At 43.9% G+C, this 21,904-nt stretch overlaps 1 long non-coding RNA gene across 1 annotated transcript; it reads right to left on the bottom strand.

Annotated features, from left to right (window-relative positions):
- Window positions 1–1,220: 1,220 nt before the first annotated feature.
- On the bottom strand, window positions 1,221–20,713 carry LOC141573651 (uncharacterized). Its single transcript, XR_012499614.1, has 2 exons — window positions 20,437–20,713; window positions 1,221–3,083 (listed from the first exon to the last, which is right to left on the bottom strand). It is a non-coding gene; the product is annotated as an uncharacterized LOC141573651 (long non-coding RNA).
- Between the last annotated feature and the right edge of the window lie 1,191 nt (window positions 20,714–21,904).

Genomic DNA, 21,904 nt, shown 5'->3' on the forward strand with positions numbered 1-21,904 from the left:
TTTAAAATTTGGTGGGGGGGGGGCGGCGGTAATTAGTTTTATTTACTTATTTAATGGAAGTACTGGGGGGTTGAACCCAGCACACTACTGCTGAGCTATACCCTTCCCCTCCTCAGCTGCCCTTTTAATGACATATACATCCGTCTAAACATACAGGAGGGTTTGTTTACTTGTTTGTTTTTTATCTGGAAAACGTGATCTACATACTCTGATACAGAGTAGCAAGAAGTCAGTGGAAAATGTCTGCTCTAGATCAAGCGGTTACACAGAATAAGAAATGGAAAGGGTAAAGTTGTTAGCCTTTGCCATTTCCATGTGGCTACTTTACTCAACACCTATGCGGTTCTGAAGATAAAGGTGTTTTATATTTGAGTGAGAACACAGGCAAAGAAAATATTTGAATCTTTTTTGGCCAGGGTTCCTTCAAAAGCAGAACTTGAGACAAAGCTCATGCGTGAATTCATTACTGGGGAGTGTGAGCCCAGGAGAGCAGCTGAGGCTAAAGGACCAAAGCAGGGGTGGAGGCAGAGGTGTTGGATACTGTGTTGTTGGGGTGGCCACATTCCCGGCTGCTTGATTTGGAGAGACTGAGAAGTCCTAAGAAAAGTATCTCAGGACCCACCTTCTAGGATGGGGCAGAGGGAAGCAGGCATTTATCCTATGGTTCTGCCCCAGTTGGTGAAAAACTCTGCACAGGGGCCTGAGTCCTGCCTCCCAAATGCACTGGCCTGGCACCAAGTGGGTATCAGCAGAGATGCCCTGGGTGGGGCCTGAGATGCCGGCTGTGAGCCAGAGGCGAGACACTGTCGGACTGTGCCTGCTGGCAGCTGGCTGGAGCACTCACAGAACTGGGTGCTACGGCAGTGGCTGAAGACCTCTAGTGGTGCACAGAGGTTTCTGATACAAAGTCCATTTTCAACAAGAGAAACCTTGCACTGTCCAAAAAACCCTGCCATCTTAAGTTAGGAAGGAGGGCTGTAAGATTTCAAATGTCTTTTAGTGTTGTTATCATGTTCTCTTTAGGGAAGCAGCATTAGGCTCGCGGCTTTGAGGGGGGCGTTTGGACATGGTTTCAGGTTTTGCCTCTGTCATTTCTGAGCCACGTGACTTTGGAGAAGCTATTCAATTTCCTTGAACTCCTGTTTCCTCATCTATAAATTGGAGATATGCACATCATATGCTATTGTGAAGATTAAGTGTATGTAAAAAAATAAGTTAACTTAAGAAATAAAAATTTTTATTTAATTTTAATAAAAATTAAAAATTAATAAAATACATTAAAATTTTTTTGATTTAAAAAAAGATTAAGTGTACACATAAATGCTTAGTGTAGCAGCTTTATGTAATAGGTGACCAGTTAATGGAAGTTGTTGGTTTTTACTTTTAAAATTCCAGGCTATAGAGTGTACAGGCAGACAATGCACATGGGAGGACAATGGGGTGATAGGCTTAAGCCTCAAAAACAGAAGTGAAAGAAGATATCACATGGTTGCAGGCAATCAAAAAAAGACGATTAATACTATAAAACGACCAAATAGCTTTTATCTACAGTGACTATGTATCTTGAAGTTTCCAGGCGAGCATCAATTTCAAATGTTCTCTCATGTTGTCCCAGGACAAAAACTCATATTTGAGAGGCGGTCACCTTGACCTTGGACCAGAAAACAGCATTCTAGGTATATCCCATCAGAAAGGGGGGACATCAGCCCTCTAGCTTCCTTTGCTCCGCCCACCCCTGGGGTGTGGGAAACACCACTTTTCTCTCCAAGAAGGTTCTTCCTCCCACACCTCAAATGAGGAGCCAGCTTTGTTGCACAGGTGAGCTAATGAATAGCCATTGCCTTTCAGAAGAACCAGACACTTGGACACCATGAATGCCATACAGCAGAGGAGGAACCAAAATCTGCAGGTGGAAGGCTCCTCCCGCACCCGCCAGCTCCCCCTCCAGTCCCCCAGCACCCCTCTCTCCTGCACCTCCTGTGTCTCTACCACAGTAGGAAACGTTTTGGGTTTCAAAACTGTTATCCATTATGAAAGTGACAGAAGTTCAGTTTAGAGTATTCAAAAAACACAGAAACCTGGAAAAGGAAGGGGGAAAAAAGCTCACTTATCTTCTTACCATCTATTAACAATCATCAACATTTTGTTTGTGTTTCCTTCTGTTCTTTTTTAAAGCATAGTTTGTTTTACATAGTTGGGTGGGTTTTGGGGTTGTTTTTTTTTTTAACGCTACATACAATAATTTTGCATTCTCTGGTTTAAAACTTAACATTGTAACATAATGAGCAGCAGCACAGGATAAGGGAGGAAAAGGGCTTGGCTCCAAGTAAGAAGAGTCTTGAGTATTCATCTCAGCTCTGCCACTTACTCACTATGACTCTGGGCCTGTTATTGGTCTTTTCTGAGCTTCAGGTTTCTCACCGGTACAATGAAGATGACAGACACATCCATTCTCTGTCACTAGATTTCTTTATGGTCCTAGACTATGGGACCTGGACTGTGGTTTACACTGTAAGTTCTGTGAGCACAAAGCCCTTTGGACTGGTCCTCTGCTAAGTCCCCAGAGCCTGGCTCTGGAAGTGTAAAGGTGCCCACAGAGTCTTGGTCATTCCCCACCCAGAGATAGAGTTTCTTTCTTCACCCTTGGAATCTTGGGCTGGTCCCAGTGATCCTTACTTCCTGGTCATTGATGCCTTGCATAGTCTCCTCCCACTGTGAACCAGGGCTGGTCTGTGTGACAAAAAGAGCCTGGTGGATGTGATAAAGTCTGACATCTGAAGCTAGCTCATAAAGGATAGCCGTGGCCTCTTGGATCACTTGCTCGGGGGGAAGCCAGGCACCATATCACGAGAACACTGAAGTGGCCTATGGAGAGGCCCACGTGTAGAAGAACTGAGTCCTCCTGCCAACAGCCAGCCCCAGTTTGCCAAATATCTGAGTGCACCTCCTTGGAAATGGGCCCTCCAGTCCCAACCAAGCCTTCAGATGAATGCAGCTCTGAATGACATCTTGACTGCAATCTCAGGAGATGACTCAAGCCGGGACCTCCTAGCAAAACTGCTCTGTGATTCCGACTAAACCTGCTGGAAGAGATACATATTTATTATCACTTTAAACCATTAAGTTTGGGAATTATTTGTCATGCAGCATTAAGTAACCAACACACTCAAGGACTGGCTTTGACCCATAGAATGCAGCAGAAGTCGCATTCTGAGACTTCTGAGCTCAGGCCTTCAGAAGAATGACAGCTTCCACTTCCTGGCTCTTGGAAATCAGTCACCTGCTTTGAGAAGGCCAAGCCACGCCGAGAAGCCTTACAGAAGAGAACTGAGGCACGCACGCCGGGTGAAAGGCCCAGCTACCCTCCTGGCCAGCAATCAGCACCGACTGCCGTCGCTGTGCATGAGCCTCAGGGAGGTTCTGAGTCTCGCCGCCAATGACCACCCTCCGCCACTATCATATGCAGCAAAGAATCGCAGAGCTCAGCCCAGTCAACAACCCACAGAAATGTGAGAGAGCAAAATGGCTGTTGCGTTAAGCCTTTGAGTTTTGGGGTGACGTGCAGCCACACAGAACCGAAACACTGGCCCAGCACCTGGCACATAATTGGCTCTTGAGAAATAAATGTCTGGTGACTAAACAGATAACCCTTGTCCGGCTTCCTCTGCCTCTTCCATAAAATCACAGAGGTTAGGCCGTTCTGTGCCTTACGTGCTGCGTGTCTTCGTCTCCCTACTGTTTTGTTTCGTTTTTTTTAAACTTTTTTTTATTGAGTTATAGTCATTTTAACACTGTTGTGTCAAATTCCAGTGTAGAGCACAATTTTTCAATTATACACGAACATACATATATTCATTGCCACATTTTTTTTTTGCTGTGAGCTACCACAAGATCTTGTATATATTTCCCTGCGTTATACAGTATAATCTTGTTTATCTATTCTACGTATGCCTTCTGCATATCCCTTCCCACCCCCTGACCTTGCTTTACTCTTGTAGGCAGACTCCAGTGTCTGTGGCATCTCTGTCCCTCAACAACCCCCACCACCAGTTCCTTCTTCTTTCTTTCCAGGGCGCATACCCCACTCCAGGCACCTGGTCCTCATGATACTTCCCCAGTGATTTCAATCGTGGAGCTGGGTAACTTGCCAAGGAGAGACCAGCAGAGCCCTCCACCTTACAGGCAGCACCTGCTCCATGCAGCCAGAGGAAACCGCAAACACTCCCGGCGGGTCCCTGGGATGCACTGGCAAAGCATGGAACACACGCAGACAGCTCTTTCCATGTACCCATCCCCTAGGCCAAGCCCTGTGGTTGTCTTTGAACTAGAAAACGATTGGCCTCTTTTCACAGCATCCAGGGCCCCGGCTAAGTCTCTTAGAGGAGAGACAAAGCCTCTGCTCCTGAGACCTCGTGTTCAGGTTCTGGTTTACTAGGTTCCCTTGTTTGCCATAGGTTTTATTAGTGATTTTATTAGTGGTGCCTACAGCCACTTGGGGTGGTAGATCTCTATTACACCCATAAAACCTCCAAAATAAAAACAAAACAAAACAAAAAGGCTGAAGACGTCAAGTAGTTATCCTGAGGTTCAGAAAAACCCGGTTTACTGGTGGCATTGGAATTCCTCCCTCCCATTTTCCAATCACCCTTCCCACCCGCCTACACCCACCTTGCCTCTCATGGCCCTCTGAGCAGTCATGGTGTAAGCCATTTACGTGATTATTCAGAAGAGCAGTTGGCCCTTCCTGACTCTAAGTTATCCCCCAGTCGTCATCATCATCATCATCATAATCACTCAATGCTCCCCTGGGGCTGTGATGGTATCTCAGAGACCTTTTCAAGAGCTTGGCTATAGCATTCATGTATCTGCTGTAATTCTGGTTAATGTTTATGCTGAGTGCCCAGGGAACGACTTGAAACCTCCCTGCCTTTTCTCCCTTTTTGGAGATCGATCCATGTAAAATCCCAAACTGTTCATCAACATTCACCTCCCTCTTCTCAAACCTCTTCACTTTTACCTAAAGAGCCCTGTCACCCTGGCAACCAGTTTCCTTGGCCTTGGGCTGTAAATCAGAGTGGCCTAGATTCCTCTGGTCCTGAGTATCTCCTTTGTGACAATTATCCAAAGAGTGATTCAAGTGATTAGCGTCTCTGACCCTGGACAGTGAGTGAGGTCCAGGGGGGCAGAGGTAGTATCTTGTATCTCCTTCCTTTTGCAACTGAAAGCCCATCAAAGGCTCTCAGTAAAAACTCATTGCTGAAGGAGTGACGTCCAGTAAGAGACAGTGGAGGGTCCTCCCTGGATGTGTTGGACCCAGAAAAACGACCCTCTGTTCTTCCCTTCCCCTCAGCTCTTACAGACACGTGCTCTACCCAGCTAGAATTTGGAAAGGTCCCATCTGCCTCCAGCCTTGTCTACCAGAAGAACAGACAAGAAATTTCCTGTGTGCTGAGTTGGGATATTTTTAGGCTAGGAGCCCCCGGGATGAGCTGGAGTTCTTGTTCTTACTCCAAGGTGGTGTGACAGACAGCATTTCTTTCTATGCCTCAGACGCTTCAAACTGACAGGTCCCATCAAGGGAACAGAGCAGCACCGGGGGAAAAAAAAAAAAAAAAAAAAAAGAGGTGCAAACTCTCTAACCTGGACCCCTAGGATGGAGTTTCTGAAGCCTGGGGGAAAGTACAAAAGTCCTGTGTATGGTTTGGAAGGGTGGTGACTCCAATGACTATATCTAACATCCACTGAGCTTAATAACATCCTGCAGTAGCAGTATTTGCTTAAGAGCAGCAATATTTGTCTGCCTTAAAAGATTTTATTTCTTAAATCACTTGCAATATATAAGGACAGGTAGAAATTCCTATTTCTGTGGCCAAGTCAGGGGGAAAAAAGGAGGAGTGTGTGCGCTAAATTTTGCTTTTTCTTAAGGGCTTTTTTTTTTTTTTAAAGATATCCAGGGTTTTCAATAAATTTATATTTCTAATAACTCATATGATAAAAGCTGAAGACATCTGACATTTACTAAACATCTATTTCATTTTTTTCTTGCCTTATTTAAAATTGAGATATAATTGACATATAACATTATATTAGTTTCAAGTGTATAACGTAATGATTCTACATTTGTATATATTGCAAAATGATCACCACAATAATTCTAGTTAACTTCCATCGCCACACATAGTTACAAAATCTTTTCTTCTTGAGATGAGGACTTTTAAGATCTATTCTCTTAGTAACTTTCAAATGTACAGTTAGTATTATGAACTACAGACACGATGCGATACATTACACCCCTGGGAATTATGTATTTTATAACTGGAAGTTTGTACCTTTTGACCCCTTTCACCCATTTTGCCCACCCTCACCTCTGCCTCTGGCAACCACAGATTTGTTCTCTGTATCTCTGGGTTTCGTTTTTGTTTTCTATGGGTTTTTTTGATTCCATATATAAGGACTCTTGAGGACCAAAAAACTAAGACCTACAGAGAGGGGCACCATACTGTTCCCAGTCTTTCCTCAACCTCCTCTTTTGAGTTTACTTCCCTGGGGACCAGTCGCCTGGAGTGAGTGCTGTGGGATGGGCCCAAACCTGGCTGCTGGCTGAATCTGCCAGGTGAGGTCTCTGTGTCCTGGAGAGAGAATTCAGAAGGGTGGATAGAAGGTGCCAACCCACAAGAGGGAGTACAAGGAGGGAGGGTGTATGGGATACAAGTAAAACCATGAAGGGTGAGTGCAAAGTTACAAGAGGTATAACTATTTCCTTTAGATACCATGACCTTCCCCAGGGGATGGTCTCCAAAAATACCTGTGTTTGTAAGACACAAACCATTTTGCTTTTTAGAGTTAAAATGATGGGTGACAATGTTCACAGCAGCACTATTTACAATAGCCAAGACATGGAAACAACCCAAATGTCCATCGACAGATGACTGGATATACACAATGAGTGTGTATATGTCCATGTATGACTGAAAAATTGTGCTGAACACAAATTTGACACAACATTGTAAAATGATTATAAATCAATAAAAAATGTTAAAAAAATGGTAGTAACTATTATAATTTATGCCCTAATATATCTGTTTGATTGTAACAAAAACCAGTGATCTTACCTGGTTTTAGGGGTGTACATGCTCCATCTGGAAAATGTATGTGTTTCCATTGTAATACTCTTGTTAATACAGACAAATCATCACTTAAATAGGGTCAACAATCTAGTGTATTAATAGGCTAACTGAACTGTATATTTCTTTGCTATTAAAGTAAGGATTTCTAAGCAAAAAAAAAAAGAAGTTGTGGTATATTTACACAATGGAATTCTACTCAGCCATAAAAAAGAATGAAATAATGCCATTTACAGCAACATGGATGGACCTAGAGATTCATACTAAGTGAAGTAAGTCAGACAAAGACAGATATCATATGATGTTGCTTATATGTGGAATCTAAAAAGAAAGATACAAATTTTATTTACAAACTAGAAATAGACTCATAGACATAGAAAATAAACTGTGGTTACCAGGAGGGAAAGGTGGTGGGGAGGCATAGATTAGGAGTCTGAGATTAACATATACATATTACTATATATAAAACAGATAAATAACAAGGACCTACTGTATAGCATAGGGAACTATAGTCAATTTCTTGTAATGAGCTGTAATGGAAAAGAAACTGAAAAAATATTTATGTGTATGTATATGTATGTATGTGTGTGTGTATGTTTATATATATATCTATCTCTGAATTGTTTTGCTTACACCTGAAACTAACAGTGTAAATTGACAACACTTCAATAAAAAATAAGAATAAAATTTTTAAAATTAAATACAATGATGGGTGAGATTCCCCCAGTGAAGTGGAACGCTGAATATTTCCAGAAATTTAACAAAGGCTGCACCAAATGATGGCTGGGGAATATGTGCATGAAATTGTCATAAGAGCATTAATTATAATTCAGAAGAGGATTCTCAGAAGTTTGAAAGAATGAAGACCAGACCTCTACAACCCTTTCCAGGTCTATTATCCTATTAAAAATAAATAAAAAGTCTTAGCAAGACAAAATCAGTTGATATGTTTTGATTTCAGGTAGACCTTAACTCTTGTTTGATGGGGAGAAAGACTTGAGCAAAATTATTCTAGAAAGCCACCCTCTTCCCCTCTGCCTTGCTCACTAATTAGGTAGAACACGAAATATAAGGCTGGCTTCCCCTGTAGATTATAAGATTCTTTACAGCTATGTTTTAAATTTTTCATCATAGAAATTTTCAAACATGTACCAAAGTAGAGAGAATAGCATAATCGACACCTGTGTACCCCAAACCGAGCTTCCTCAACCACCAACACATGCCCCATCTTTTATCATCAATCTCCACTCCTTCCTCAGCTGGATAATTTTCAAGTAAATTCTATACAGTATTATTTCATTTGTAAACACCTCACTTTGTATCTTTAGGAAAGCCTCTTTAAAAATACATAACCACAAAATCATTAACATATCTAGAAAAATCAACAGTAATTCCTTAATATCATAAAATATCCAGCCAGAGTTCAAGTTTTCCTGACACTAAAAAAAAAAAAAAAAAAAAAATTTGGTGCTGTGTATTTATCAAGAGCCTTAAAAAGTTTGGACTTGATAAGTTCACTTCTTAGAAATACTTCCTGAATCCAGAAAAAGCTTTAGACATAAAGATTTTTTTTGCAGCTTTATGTATAATAATGAAATTTGGAATAAATTAAATGGACACCCTAGGTGAATGAGATATAGTAACATCCAATGAACTAGCATTGTGATGAGAGAAAGGCAGTGATGTTAGACACAAAACATCTTGCTCCACCATTTAGTATCAAATCTTGAAGCATCATTTTACTTACATTAAAAGATGACGTGAGGACTAAGTAAAAACACACATAAAACACTCAGCAAAGTGTTTTCCTGTTTCCAAGCAAGCCCTCAATATATGATCACTGTATAATGTGCAGCAATAAATGTGCTTATGAAGAACTTGCAGGAATACAGAAAACTTATTAAAATATCAAGATTAAAAACAACTAAACAATTATACTACCATATAACCACAACCAAAGTTAATATACCAAAATAACAAGTTTATCAGAGTGGTGATTCGCTTCCTCCCTCCCTCACCATTTCTGTTTTTGTAAAAGCAATGTAAGCTCACTGCAGAAAATTTATAAAGTGCAAAACAGGAAAAAAAATTAAGGTTTGATTGATTAAGAAGGGGGCAATCTTGAGATTTTCTTTTTAAAGTCCTCAGTGTCCCCCCACCCCGCCCCAACTAGTGGCCACCAAGCCCATTAGCGCTACCTTGTGGTCAAACTGAGCAACTACTCTTAGACAAAAATCCAATGAAGAATCAAACTGACAATGGTATAGCTCCGTAGATAGAATAAATGTCACGCTGGGTCTTGTGCCATGGGACTTCCAACCCAAGCTCCATCTCAGCCATGGGACTAGAGGTATCTTGGGGACGTCGTGAAATTGTCCTCAGGTGAGAAACATGGCTCAAGGATTTCATTTGACTAACAAGCCCATTAAACATACTCCATGAATCAAGCTCACTCACCTCAGAGCTATTCTGTGTTCCATTTGAACCTTTCTGGAAACTTGTCTCCTCTGTGTCAAACTTTCAGAAAGGAGCCCACCTGCCCTAGGGTTTACAGCCAGTGAGGAGAAAACCCGGCCAGCCCTTGCCTACCAGAAAATCCCCTGAGAGACGAAGGAGTCCACCAGGCACCTGCACCTGGGTTTCCCATAGCTCCACCCACATCGGATCCTCCCCCAGGCAACCCTATTTTGTAAGGAGCTAAACCAGATGTGGCTCCTTGTTAAAGTCAATCAGCTCCACCAAACCACAGCTTCTTTTCCTGTAAAGCTAGGGGAGCAGACCTGAGGTTCCCAGAGGCTGGTGCCTGGATCAGGAGCATCAGAACCATCTGGGGGACTATGACATAAGGAGTTTTGTTGCTTCCACCCAGAAATTCTGATGCAGGTGGTCTATGGGGGATGGGGATATTGGGACTCTGTAATTGACAAAAGCTCAGCAGGTCTGGGGACCTGGGAATCTCTGGATGCTGTCCCTTCCAGAATTGTCAGTCTCTGTCTTCTTCCTGTGGAGTCTGAAAAACGTCCTTCTGAGTGTGGCATTGCTTCAAGCACATCCAAAAGTGACACAGATGTCACCGTGGTTAAGAGGAGGGCTCTGGAGGTGGATTTCCTCCTGGATCTGCCCCTTAACCTCGCTAAGCTTTAGTTCCTTCATCTGTAAGATGAAGATGCTAAGGTTAGGAACTCACAGTGTTGTTGTGCAGTGAAGATAAAATTATTTATTATGATGATTTAATTATACTTACATTTACATTTAATTATAATTATTTTATATATGCAAAGCCCAGAGCTCTTAAAACAGTGTCTAACACATAAGGGCTATTATTAGTAGTGATTGCTTTAACTATTATGATTATCATTGCTGTTACATACAGCTGTTATTAGTAGTGATTGCTTTAACTATTATGATTATCATTGCTGTTACATACAGATGGGTATCTTTAAATAGGAATACTTTAAAAAGGATATGACCCTTAAATCTTGAAAAAGAACCTATGGGGAGTAATTAAAATACCAAGCTCAAGCCAACCCCCTAGGTACCCTCTCAGAGTGAATCCAGGTGGAACACCCAGGACTGGGGTGAGCTGTATCATCATCTCTGGAAGTGATGCTCCCTGAGGAAGGATGAATAGTGGGGGTGGACAGGTTTTAGGAACAGGAGAGGCCAATTGTGGTGACAGAGGTCATATCTCAAAGCCCTGGGCCAGTCCTTGAGGATACAGAACAGGGTTTTCTGAAATGGGCACTGCTGCAGGCAGCTGAGAAGTTTATGGTGGTCCAGGGGCCAAAACTGGTCATTAAGATCCTGGGCCACACCTTTTTTTTTTTTTTTAACAGAGGTACTGGGGATTGAACCCAGCACCCTATGCATGCTAAGCATGCACTCTACCACTGAGCTATACTCACTCCACCCCAACACATACACCCCATTGTTTTGTGTCTCCATGATGGGTCAGCTGACACCGGCGCTCAGTGCTCTGGCTGTTCTGTTTCATGGCTGAAACCAACTAAACTACAAATGATTTTACTGGACATCCGCCCTTCAGGGGTGGGAACTTTGTCTCTTTCACCACCGTATGCCCAGCCCCTAGAACAGTGCCTGGCAAACAGAATGTGCTAACCAATACGAGTTGGATGAATGAATAAATAGAAGAGGAATAAATGTGGCTTCCTGAACTATTTATCCAACTCTTGAGCTAGATGAAGTCAGCTGATAAAGAAGTTTCTGGAAAGGTAAGGCCTGAACTAAATCCCTGACTGAAAAGATGCTCTCCTGATGAGTAAGGAAGACCCTTGCCCACCCCGCACCCCGATGCCTGGGCTTCACAGTGCTCTGCTGAGGGGTGGTCATAGATGGCCAGCTGCTCCCCTGCTTCCAGCCCCTCATCTCTGCTGGCTAAGTTTAAATTCTCTGCTGGCATGTCTAAGAGGGGTCATAAGTTTTGTCATGTGGACTCAAGGCCAGCAAGGCTCAGGCTGAAGAGTGGCTTCTATTTGAAGCCCCATCCCAGAGAAGGAAGCGACATCTCACACCCAGAGGAGTAGGGTCTGACTCTCCAAAGGTCACTTCCCAGCCCACATCGGGAGCTATTGTCAGAGGACAGGGCTCAGAACAGAGATGATAGCTCTTTCCTTCTCTAATGATCCAAAGATCAGAACCAGGTAGAGACATCCAGGGGTGCCACCGCCGCCCACCCTGGAGTTGGACTACGGGGCCCTGGGGAAGTGTGAGCACTGTCCCTGGCTGTCACTCAGTTGGAATCCACCACCGTCTCAGTGCACATGACAAAGGATGGTCTCCTGTCTTGGGAGGAAGAGGCGTGAGAGAATCAATCACCAGGGGTAAATTTCCAAAGACTCAGATCTATGGGCTGACTGACTGCCTGGCGGAAGGAAGATTTCAAGGTCTTCCTGCCCTGAGGGCACATCATGAAGTCAGCTTTTGGGGATCACCCCAAGAACCAGCCTTCACGGCCCTACACCCTGAGCTTGTCCCCTAGGCCTTGGCCTGGGAGCTGCCAGGGCCCATAGAGCCTCTGTACCCTCCCTTCACATCACAGATCAAGGGGACCCCCAACCTGATTCCATCCCCTTTTAAACAAAGCAACTGTAAATATTTCTGGAATAATTAGGGAAATTCGAATATGAATTGGGTATTAACAATATTAAAGAAAATGATGACTCACAGCATGATAAGGGCACTGTGTACAGGAAAGTATCCTCACTTTTACAACGTGTGCTCAGGTGTGTAGAGGTGAGCTGCCGCCAGGTGTGACATTTACTTTAAAAAGCGTTCAGAAAAAAATTAGGAAAAAACCTGGCAAGATGTCAACAGTCGTTAAACCCAGGTGATGAGCATGGAAGGCTTTCTGTATGTTTGGAAATTCGGGTAGTATAATGTGGGAAGAACAAAAATCACCCCCTCTCAGAAGCTTTCCCTGGTTCCCCAGAACTGGGTTGGGTGCCCCTCTCCTGGGCTCCGGTTGTCCCAGGACAGGAACTATTAGTCACCAGGGCGCTTACTGTCCTGAATTCACGCTCTGCTTCTCCAACAAGGCTAACACATTTGAGGGCACCTCAGGGTCTGGCAGAGAGTAGGTGCTAATCAAGGTGTGCTGAGGGGGCAGGGGGCAGGGGGCTACAACCCCAGCACCCATCTCAGCACCCGGCACAAAGTCCTCAACTCTCGTTCACTAGGCTGAATTTCCTAAGCAGCCAGCTCTCCTGTCTTCCTTCTCCTTGAAAGATCCACCAGTGTGATGTCAGAAAATGGGCTGGTTTTGCATCTGCCTTCACTGACTTTGTCTCAAGTACACTCTCAATCAAAGTGCTGGTAGAAATTGACAGTAAATATTTATGTCCACCACCCAAAAACATGCCTATGAATGTTCATAGTGACATTATTCGTAATAGTCAAAAAGGGGAAATAACCCAAATGTCCATCAGCTGATGAATGGATAAACCAAATGTAGTATAGCAACACAGTGGAATATTATTTGGCTGTAAAAAGGAATGAAGTACTGATACATGCTCCAGAATGGTGGTCCTTGAAAACATGATGCTAAGTGAAAGAAGGCAGGCACAAAGGATCACATAGTGTCTGACCCCATTTATATGAATGGTCCAGAGTAGACAAATCCATAGAGACAGAAAGTAATTAGTATTTTACTAGGGCCAGGGGAGTTAGGGGAAATAGGCAGTGACCGCCAATAGGTTTGTGGGTTTCTTTTGGAGGTGATAAAAATATTTCAAAATTGATATGGTGATGGTTGCACAACTCTGTGAATATACTAAAAAAAATCACTGAGTTGTACACTTTTGAAAGGATGAATTTTATCATATGTGAATTATATCTCAATCAAGCTGTTATTAAATATATATTTATGGCCATTACCCAGGCTGTGTCACTGGGTGATATGGTAAACAAAGATGAATGTGGCATTGGCTATCTCCCCAATTTAAAACAGAATAATATAAGATAAATTTGGCCAGGAAGAGGTGGGGTAAGTATGTAACAGGGCCTATGAATATGACCTTGACTTTTAGCTGTCAGATGCAAGGAGCTGATTAGGCCTGGTTATCCGTGACCTTGCAACAGGCCAGGTTTGATCGCAATCTACCTACTAAAGAGTAAGTGTGATGCTGTGGAGAGAGGAAGGAAGAAAATTCCTCCTGCGATGCTAGAAAGATATAATTAAAAACATAAATTACACTTTCCCGGCTTTGGAGGCATCATTGGACCGCTTTCCACAGGCGTGCACAGATAAAGCGGTTTGAAGAATTCTACGAATTACCTTGGGAAAGAAAAAGAGGGGCCACCTCTGGAGTTGGGAGTGCTGTCAGTGGAAGGACAGAGGACAGAGCTGCAGTTCGACACAACTTTGGAGCAGGGCTGGTCAGAGAGGATTCACAGCCTGGTGGTCCACGGCAAGAATGTGTTCTGTGGGCGTTAGACGTTTCCTTAATCAGCTGCCATAGAATGTAAGCTCTAGGAGGGCACAGGTTTTTGTTTGTTCTGTCCATCGATGCACCCAGGTGGCTGCTGCATGCATTGAATAAATGAATATTTTAAAACTGGGAGATATGAGGGGGGTGGAGTATATAGCTCAGTGGTAGAGAGCATGCTTAGCATCCATGAGGTCCTGGGTTCTATCCCCAGTACCTCCATTTAAAAAAAATAGACATTAGGCAATAAATAAATACATAAATAAATAAAATTAAGGGATTTGACTTCCATGTCTGACCAAGACAGAATAACAGTGACCAGCCTGAAACAATACAAACACTGGACAAAATATATGAAACAATGGTTGTCAAGACACTGCACAGCAGGCAGCAGGGGTCAGCGGTCCTTGAGAAATGAGACCTGAGGGAAGTGAGTCCTACAGCTGCCCCAAGTAACTGCCTAGAGAGTTTGCGGATCATGGTGCGGGCAGGGGGAATCCAGAGGGAGCTTGAATTGAGGCTCCCTGAATTGAGGAGATGGAGATATTTTTCAGGACAGGGGCCTAGAAAAAGAGAGAGTTTCAGAAAAAGAGACTTCTGGAAATCAGGGTCTCCCGCAAGTCATCAGCTGAGTACTGATCAGCACAGACATGTGAGGAAATTACTAGAAGTCAGGGAAAGAACCACTCAAAAGGAACAGAAAGAACAGTCCTTGGAGCTCAGACAGGAATAGGAAGAGTCCATGGTCCTATCAGCCAGAGTGGAGATCCTTGGAACTATTTTTTTTCCCCCTCAACAGTAGGGAAGATTAAACACTGCTCTGGTCCTGCCTAACAAAGCTTCATAGGCAGCCTTGAAAGGATCCAACTGTTCCCAAGCAACTTAACTGCATCCCAGAACAAAGCTCAAAAATATCTATAGTCATAAGGTGGGAAGCCCCATAAAAAAGACCAGCAGGACCCCCAGGCAGGGCACTACTCTCCTGACAGCACCATCCAGATCCCCGACCTAGGGTTCTATCTCACTTTTTGCCTCTGAAATGGCTTACTTCTAGGAAAGTGGAACTTACCCCCAAAATTCTATTGGTTCCCTGAGCTAACTCCTGATTGGCCCATTTGTAGTAATTCATTTGCATGGAGCTCACTCCTGATTGGTTATTTCTCTCCCTCCTGATTTGTCCATTTCTACAAAGCTTGTTCCTAATTAGTCAACTTTTGTTATACCTCATTTGCATATGATGTTGCAAAGTGTAAACTGGCAGCCTATTAAAGCCTGTGTAAACGTACAGACAGGTTCCAGAGCTTGGAGTGTTAACTCCTCTGGGCCCACTGGCATAATAAACCTGAGTTCTCCAACTCTCCGGGTCTCTCGCCCAGATCCAGGTTTCTGTCACAACTGAGCTGTAACACCAAGCTGTAACACACTTTTCTGCAACAGTCACATTAAAATATCCAGCACCCAACAAAGTATAAAATTCATGATGTCTGAACAATCAGGGGGAGAGAAACCACATAGTAACTGAAACAGGGGAAGTTTAGTATACAGAATAGTTAATTATAACAGGGGATTAGCTATTAACAAGTACAGAGAACTCCAAAGAATATCCTAGGGCTGAGGGGAAGATCTAAAACTGGAATTCAAACATCATTGAATGAGGTATGTTTGCAGCCTGTTCCACAGTGAAGTTCACTGGGTCACCTGGGCCAGAGCAGGTCCACAGTTGCTGGGCAGAAAGGAAACACCCTTCTGGGGTGCAGGTGGGTCAGCGTGGTGGGCACAGAACCATGGGGTTGGGATTGGCAAATAGGAATCTTCCCACTGGGGTGTAGATGAGTTGAGGGTAGACAACCTTTGTGGGGACCTGTGAGATTCACTGAGAATTCGCCCATGAGGGAGCTCTTGAAACTTGATGAGAAGCTGTCAATGGGTTGCTGCTAAAATTTGTGAATGAGTGACTGTCCTCCACACTCTACTGACCACCCTGTGATAAGAGTGAGAAGCCAGTGGACGTACATCAGAACAAGGGCAAGAAGCCCCTTTACTACCAGAGTCCCTCCAGTGCCCTCTACAGACAAAGCTTAACACTGTGCCAGCTGCAAAGAAGAAACGCTTACAGGGTCCTGCTAAATTATCTCAAGGCAGGTGATGAAGAATTGATTTGGAGCTGAGAGGGAACGAATTGGAAACTGGTATAGTCACAGTCTGACATCCAATCAAAAATTTTCAGAGATGCAAAGAAGAAAAAAAAGAAAAGACCACAAATGAGGAGAAAAATCAATCCATAGAAACAGACCCCAAATGACACAGATAATACAAGTTGTAGACAAAGACATTAAAACAGCTATTGTGACAGCCATGATATACCCTCTATTCAAGAAGGTAGAGGAAAGATTGAGCATACTTAGCAGAGATACGGAAAATATGAAAAAAGACCCCCACTGACCTTTTACAGATGAAAAATACAATGCCTGGGGCAGGGATGGGGGTGAGAGGAATGCACTGGATGGTATTAATTCCAGATTAGATGATGCAGAAGAAAAGATGAGTAAAACTGAAGACATAGTATTAGAAACTATACAAAATGAAACCAGAAGGAAAAAAGATTTTAAAAAAATGAACAGACGGTTATCTCCTTGCTTCCCGTTTCCCTGGTACAGGAATTGGGAAACTTTTTTATAAAGGGACAGGGAGTAAATATTTCAGGCTTGTGGGCCATATGGTTTCTGTTGCAACTACTCAACTCTGCCTATTCCACTGTGCTCGAAAGCCACCAAAGACAGTATGTGACAAATGGGCATGTCTGTGTTCCAATAAAACTTTATTTATAAAAACTCTCCCAAACGGAGGTAGAGGAGGAAGTTCCCTTCTGCTGCAAATGCTTTTAAGCTTAAGGGAAATGCTGATGAGAACATTCAGCATGAACATGTGCTATTGTTACCTTTGGGGTTGGGGGGGGCGGGAAGAGGGGTGGCTCATAGTAACTCTCAGATTCTACCACCCTGCTCCGAGTTTTAGGAATAACAAAACAATGGTAATAGGAGCAGCTAACCTTACTGTGTGTCTGTTATGTGCCAGGTGTTGTGCTAAGCATTTTATTTGCATCCCCCAGAGACAAGTGGAAATGGGATAGTGGAGTTTGCACTTTGAAACCAGAAGGACCTAAGCTGGAATCTCAGGTGAGCCACGATTAGCTATGTGACCTCGGGCAAGTGACTTAACCTCCCTAAGTATCAGTATCCTCACCTACCAGACAGTGCTGCCTTGACCTGTCTTCCTGGGAGGTCACAAGGATCAGATTTACCCCAAGCACAATGTCCGGCATGGTCATCTTACTACCGTGTGTTCTTTACAATAAGTGGTGGATTTGTGGGGGACACACACGTTCGTAAGGGGATGCGCTGCTGTCTCCCAGTGTGGAAACATTTAAGTGCCACTGGCATCCATTCAAAAGACACCGCTTCTACTCCCACCCCCGCCCTGCGCCAGTGGAACTGCAGTTCTTCTCTGACAGCATCTAGACACGTGCACACATGGTAATTTTCAGGCGAGAGCTGAGCAACCAATTTCCCCACCTAAAATTTATTCTCCCTTCTTTTGTTATTATAGGCTGGGGAAAAGACATAATAAAAACCCTCCGAGTCTGGCAGAGAAAAACAACATGAAATGCAGTTTGAAACCGGGAGTAATCATTGTGTCTACAATGCTAAAAAAATAAATACATAAAGGAGTAGCTCTTAGAGCCAGTTTTAAGTCATGCGGAAGAGTCTGAGTTAGAAACAAGTCATTGTTTTCCTCCCTAAAATGCTGCTGGACTTTCTGTCCTGGTTTAAAACTCCACCTACCCCCAGACCCACTGGTCCTAGACCCAGGGGTGCCCTGTTGCTCCATCTAGTCAGCCAGTCCTGCGATTTCCTGCCTCTCACAGCCACACGGCATGTTCATTAGTCCTCTGCCTCCAGGCCTTAACTTGGCTGAGCACCCCCCAAGCCAGCGCCAAGGGATCTCTCTGAAACACAGAGGAAGATATTATAAAGGTCACCATCAATTGCACAGAACCTACCGGCTGTCTACCATATTGCTGGTTTCTTCCATTTCACTCCCAAAGCCTACAAGGTAGTTTTTACGAGCCCCACGTTACTGAGGAGGCAATTTGCTGATGTTAACTTGGTCAGGATCCCTGAGCTGATGAACAGCCGAACTGGGATTTGAACCCAGGTCTGGGGACTCTGAGCTTTGTGTTCTTCTCATTTCATTGCTTTCTCTCATGGGCTTCCTGCTGACCACAGCTGAGTTTTCCAAACTCTGCCCTTGGGACACCAATATAAAAGATACAATAGTAAGTTTTCTTTAAAAGAACATCAGCAATTAAGTGTGTGTAAGTGGCAGGTCGGTGGTTGAATAAATTTGGGGCCTGCTCCCTATGCTGCCCAGTCTTGGAGAATCCCTGGCGTATTAGTCTATTAAAGGCTTTGATGCATCCTTCAATTAAAAAATGAAAAAAAGAAAAAAAAAAAACCCAGTTTAACCTAGAGTTTTCCAAAGTCACTCTGCCATGGAACCCCTTTGCACTGAGCATTCATCACGATTGGAAGGAGGACTGGGGTTCCTCAGCACACAGTCCGGGAACCACCGGCCTTCCTGCTTCGGTTGCAGGTGCTTAGCCAGGTGCACAAGCCCCTGGGCCCAGCCTGCCTGCCTTTCCAGTTTCACCTCCTCTGGTGCCTTACGTCACCCTTCTGCTCCAGCCACTCCTCCCTGCTCACATTTCCTCAAACGTGTGACGGGGCTCATGCCTCCTAGTCTTTGCATAAGCCTGTCCCTGCCCTGAGCCTGGAATGCCGTTTCCCCGCCTTCCCTCCTACGTGTGCCTTGAGGACCAGCTGAAATGTCTCCTGTTCCGGAAGCGGTCTCCTAAGGCTTCCAACCAGAACTAGTCACTCCGTCGATTGCGCCAGCCCCGGGCTTAGCACTTACCTCTAGCACAGCACATCTCTCTAGGGAACATTTAGTTTTCCCATGGCTGTCTCCTGTGGCGGGGTTGTGAGCTTGGTGAAGGGCATCTTGTGTCTGCTTTATTTCAGCGCTAACACCTGGTACACAAGAGGTGTTTGCCAGCTGAACGTCCTATTGTTCAGTCTATGTTCTCTATAAATTTTTCTGATTAAAAAAGGAATTCATGCCCACTGTGAGATTTAAAAAAACATACATGTATATGCGATATATATTTAAAGAAGAAATACCCATAATCCTAGAGAGATCAGGTGAATGATTCTCAAACTGGTACTAGCATCAGAATGACCTATTCGAGCTTGTTAAAAACAGAGATGCTCAAACTGCAGCTGGGCCACCCAGCTTCTGTCCCAGTGTGTGTGCGCACGCGCATTTGACAAATATCCATTTGATTCTAAAATGTACCCCTAGGGGAGGGTATAGCTCAGTGGTAGAGTACATACTAGCATGCACGAGGTCCTAGGTTCAATCCCCGGTACCTCCATTAAATAAATAAATAAACCTAATTACTCCCCCCCAAAAACAAAAAAGGTTAAAATTATAAATATAAAATAAAATGCATTCCTCATTAGGGGTCACTGCTTGGGTGATTTCCAATATTTTTTTGTACTACGAACAAGGCTGTGGGTGAACATCCTTGTTCATAAATCTTTGTCTAGGGTCTCTTTATTGCCCGAGGATAGATTCCTAGCCATGGAAGGACGGAGCCAAAGGCAGGGAGGTTTTCACAGCTCTTGGAGGAGTGATTCTACAGGGGCTATACCGCTCCCCTCTCCCACCAGCGGCTCGTGAGGGTGCTTGTCTCCCCACACCCCCATAATTATGACCACTTTGGACAAGGAAGGATACAAGAATAGTTGCTATTAAATGTGAAAGAAAAATTGCCTAGCTGGGTGGTTTCTTAAGAGGGACGTTTAGCAAGCTTTTGCAGTGTAATTACTGTTTCATCAAGCCCGGGAACGCACAGTCATTATTTTCTTTTTGCGCACGCTTGGTAATTTTGCCAATGCTGTGAGCACCCGTCACTTCGTCTGTGTTCCCCGGCTCATGCTGCGTGTGTGTTTTCCTAGAAAAGCTTCAGTCTCTCTCTGTTTCTCTGTCTCTCTCTCTTTCTCTCCCTTTTGCCGAGATATATAGCATTTGAGTTTCCTTTCCTCCTCCCCAGAGGCTCAGCTAATGGGCAAGTCCCCTCCCCTGAGATGCTCACACCCACCGTGCGGGCAGGGGGCTGGCTGCCCACCACCTAGACTGGCGCTTAAAGCTCAGTGCCCTTGGCTTTCATGTCTCACATTTTCTCCCTTTCTGCCTCCACCCACCTCTGACAAGTCAGGGCAGAGTTTCTCAAAATCTGGACCCACCTGCAGCTGAGGAGAAGGCCTGCTGGACCGGCTGGTTCCTGCCTTAGAGTGGAAACGGCCATGGCTCCCTCCACAGTCCTCAAGCAGTGTCAGGTCTCTGCAATCTACCAGTACAGTAGGGAAAAGAAGTTTCCAGGAGGAGGGAACTGCCCAGGACCAAATCCAAAGGAGGACAATAGCCACTCAAATGTCAAATGTCCTCTGGCTTGCTGGTCTCAGGCCACGACGCTTGCCTAGAAAATAGTCACACATGAACGTGTTGCTGTTTGCAAGGACCTTCCCAGCTTTTTGCAATGGGGGAAGATAACACAATAATGGGCAATGGGTCAAATAAGTGAAAGTCCCTGCATATTATGGGATACCAGGCAGTTGCACTAGGCAGTTAAAAATAATGAGGCAAAAAAGACAACGAGGTAAACCTGTGTAGACGGCGGGACAGTATCTACCGTTAAATGAAAACAGCTGGCAGAAATAAAATATGTTCAGAATCATCCCCTGTATGTAAAAGGAAACAATTTATTCAACCAATATTTAATAAGGACCTATTATATTCCAGGCACTGTGGATAAAAAGGCAAAAATCACACAAACCTTGTCCCTCACAGAACGTGCATAACCAGGGTTTATTGCTAAACAGAAACAAGCCTGGAAGGAACTGTTCACCCTATGTGCAGGCAGGGTGTTCGGGAGCAGGGAAATGGTTTTAAGAAGGGTTTTCATATTTTACCCTCTATCCTTCTGTAGTCTTTGGATTTTTTTCCACAATAAATATGCATCATGTCTGTAATGTAAAGTAATACAGAATGAAGAAGTTAAACAGAGGGGACAGGCAGAGATGGAGCCCGTGAAACAGCCACGGCCAGAGACACAGGCCTGAGCTGGTGTCCCTCGTCTGCTTCTGGGGACGCCATCCCTTTAGGCTTCCCCTCTGCTCAAAGATGTGATCTTTAATCTCTCCAGGGAAACCAGCCAGAAAACAGAGATAAACATGGTGAGGGAAGGTTCAAGTTTACCCCCGCTGTTACCACTTGGTCCACAGGTCCCAGATCCCCTGAAGCAGTTTCTTGTGACTTAAAATGTGTCCACAGGTGATAGCTCTTTCTCTTTTCATTCTGAAAAATTTCAAGCCTTCAGAAAGGTTACAAGAAATAGTACAATGAACACGGGTATATTCTTCACCTAGACTCACTGGTTTTTAACATTTTGCTCATTTTCTTTCTTTCCTTCCTTCCTTTCTTTCTCTCTCTCTTTCTTTCTTTCTAGTATTAATTTTATTTTTTGCTGAATTGTTTGAAATTTAGGTACAGGCATCAGGATGCTTTTTTCCCAATGCTAAGAATGAGGACATCCTACATAACCACAGTTTAGTATCACACTTGGGAAATTGAACATTAATACTATCCTAGTATCATATATATTCCATATTCAAAAGTTTCCAACTGGCCCAATACTGTCTTTTAATAGCTCGT

The sequence above is a fragment of the Camelus bactrianus genome, chromosome 16 (genome assembly GCF_048773025.1).
Source record: "Camelus bactrianus isolate YW-2024 breed Bactrian camel chromosome 16, ASM4877302v1, whole genome shotgun sequence".
Classification (NCBI taxonomy): domain Eukaryota; kingdom Metazoa; phylum Chordata; class Mammalia; order Artiodactyla; family Camelidae; genus Camelus; species Camelus bactrianus.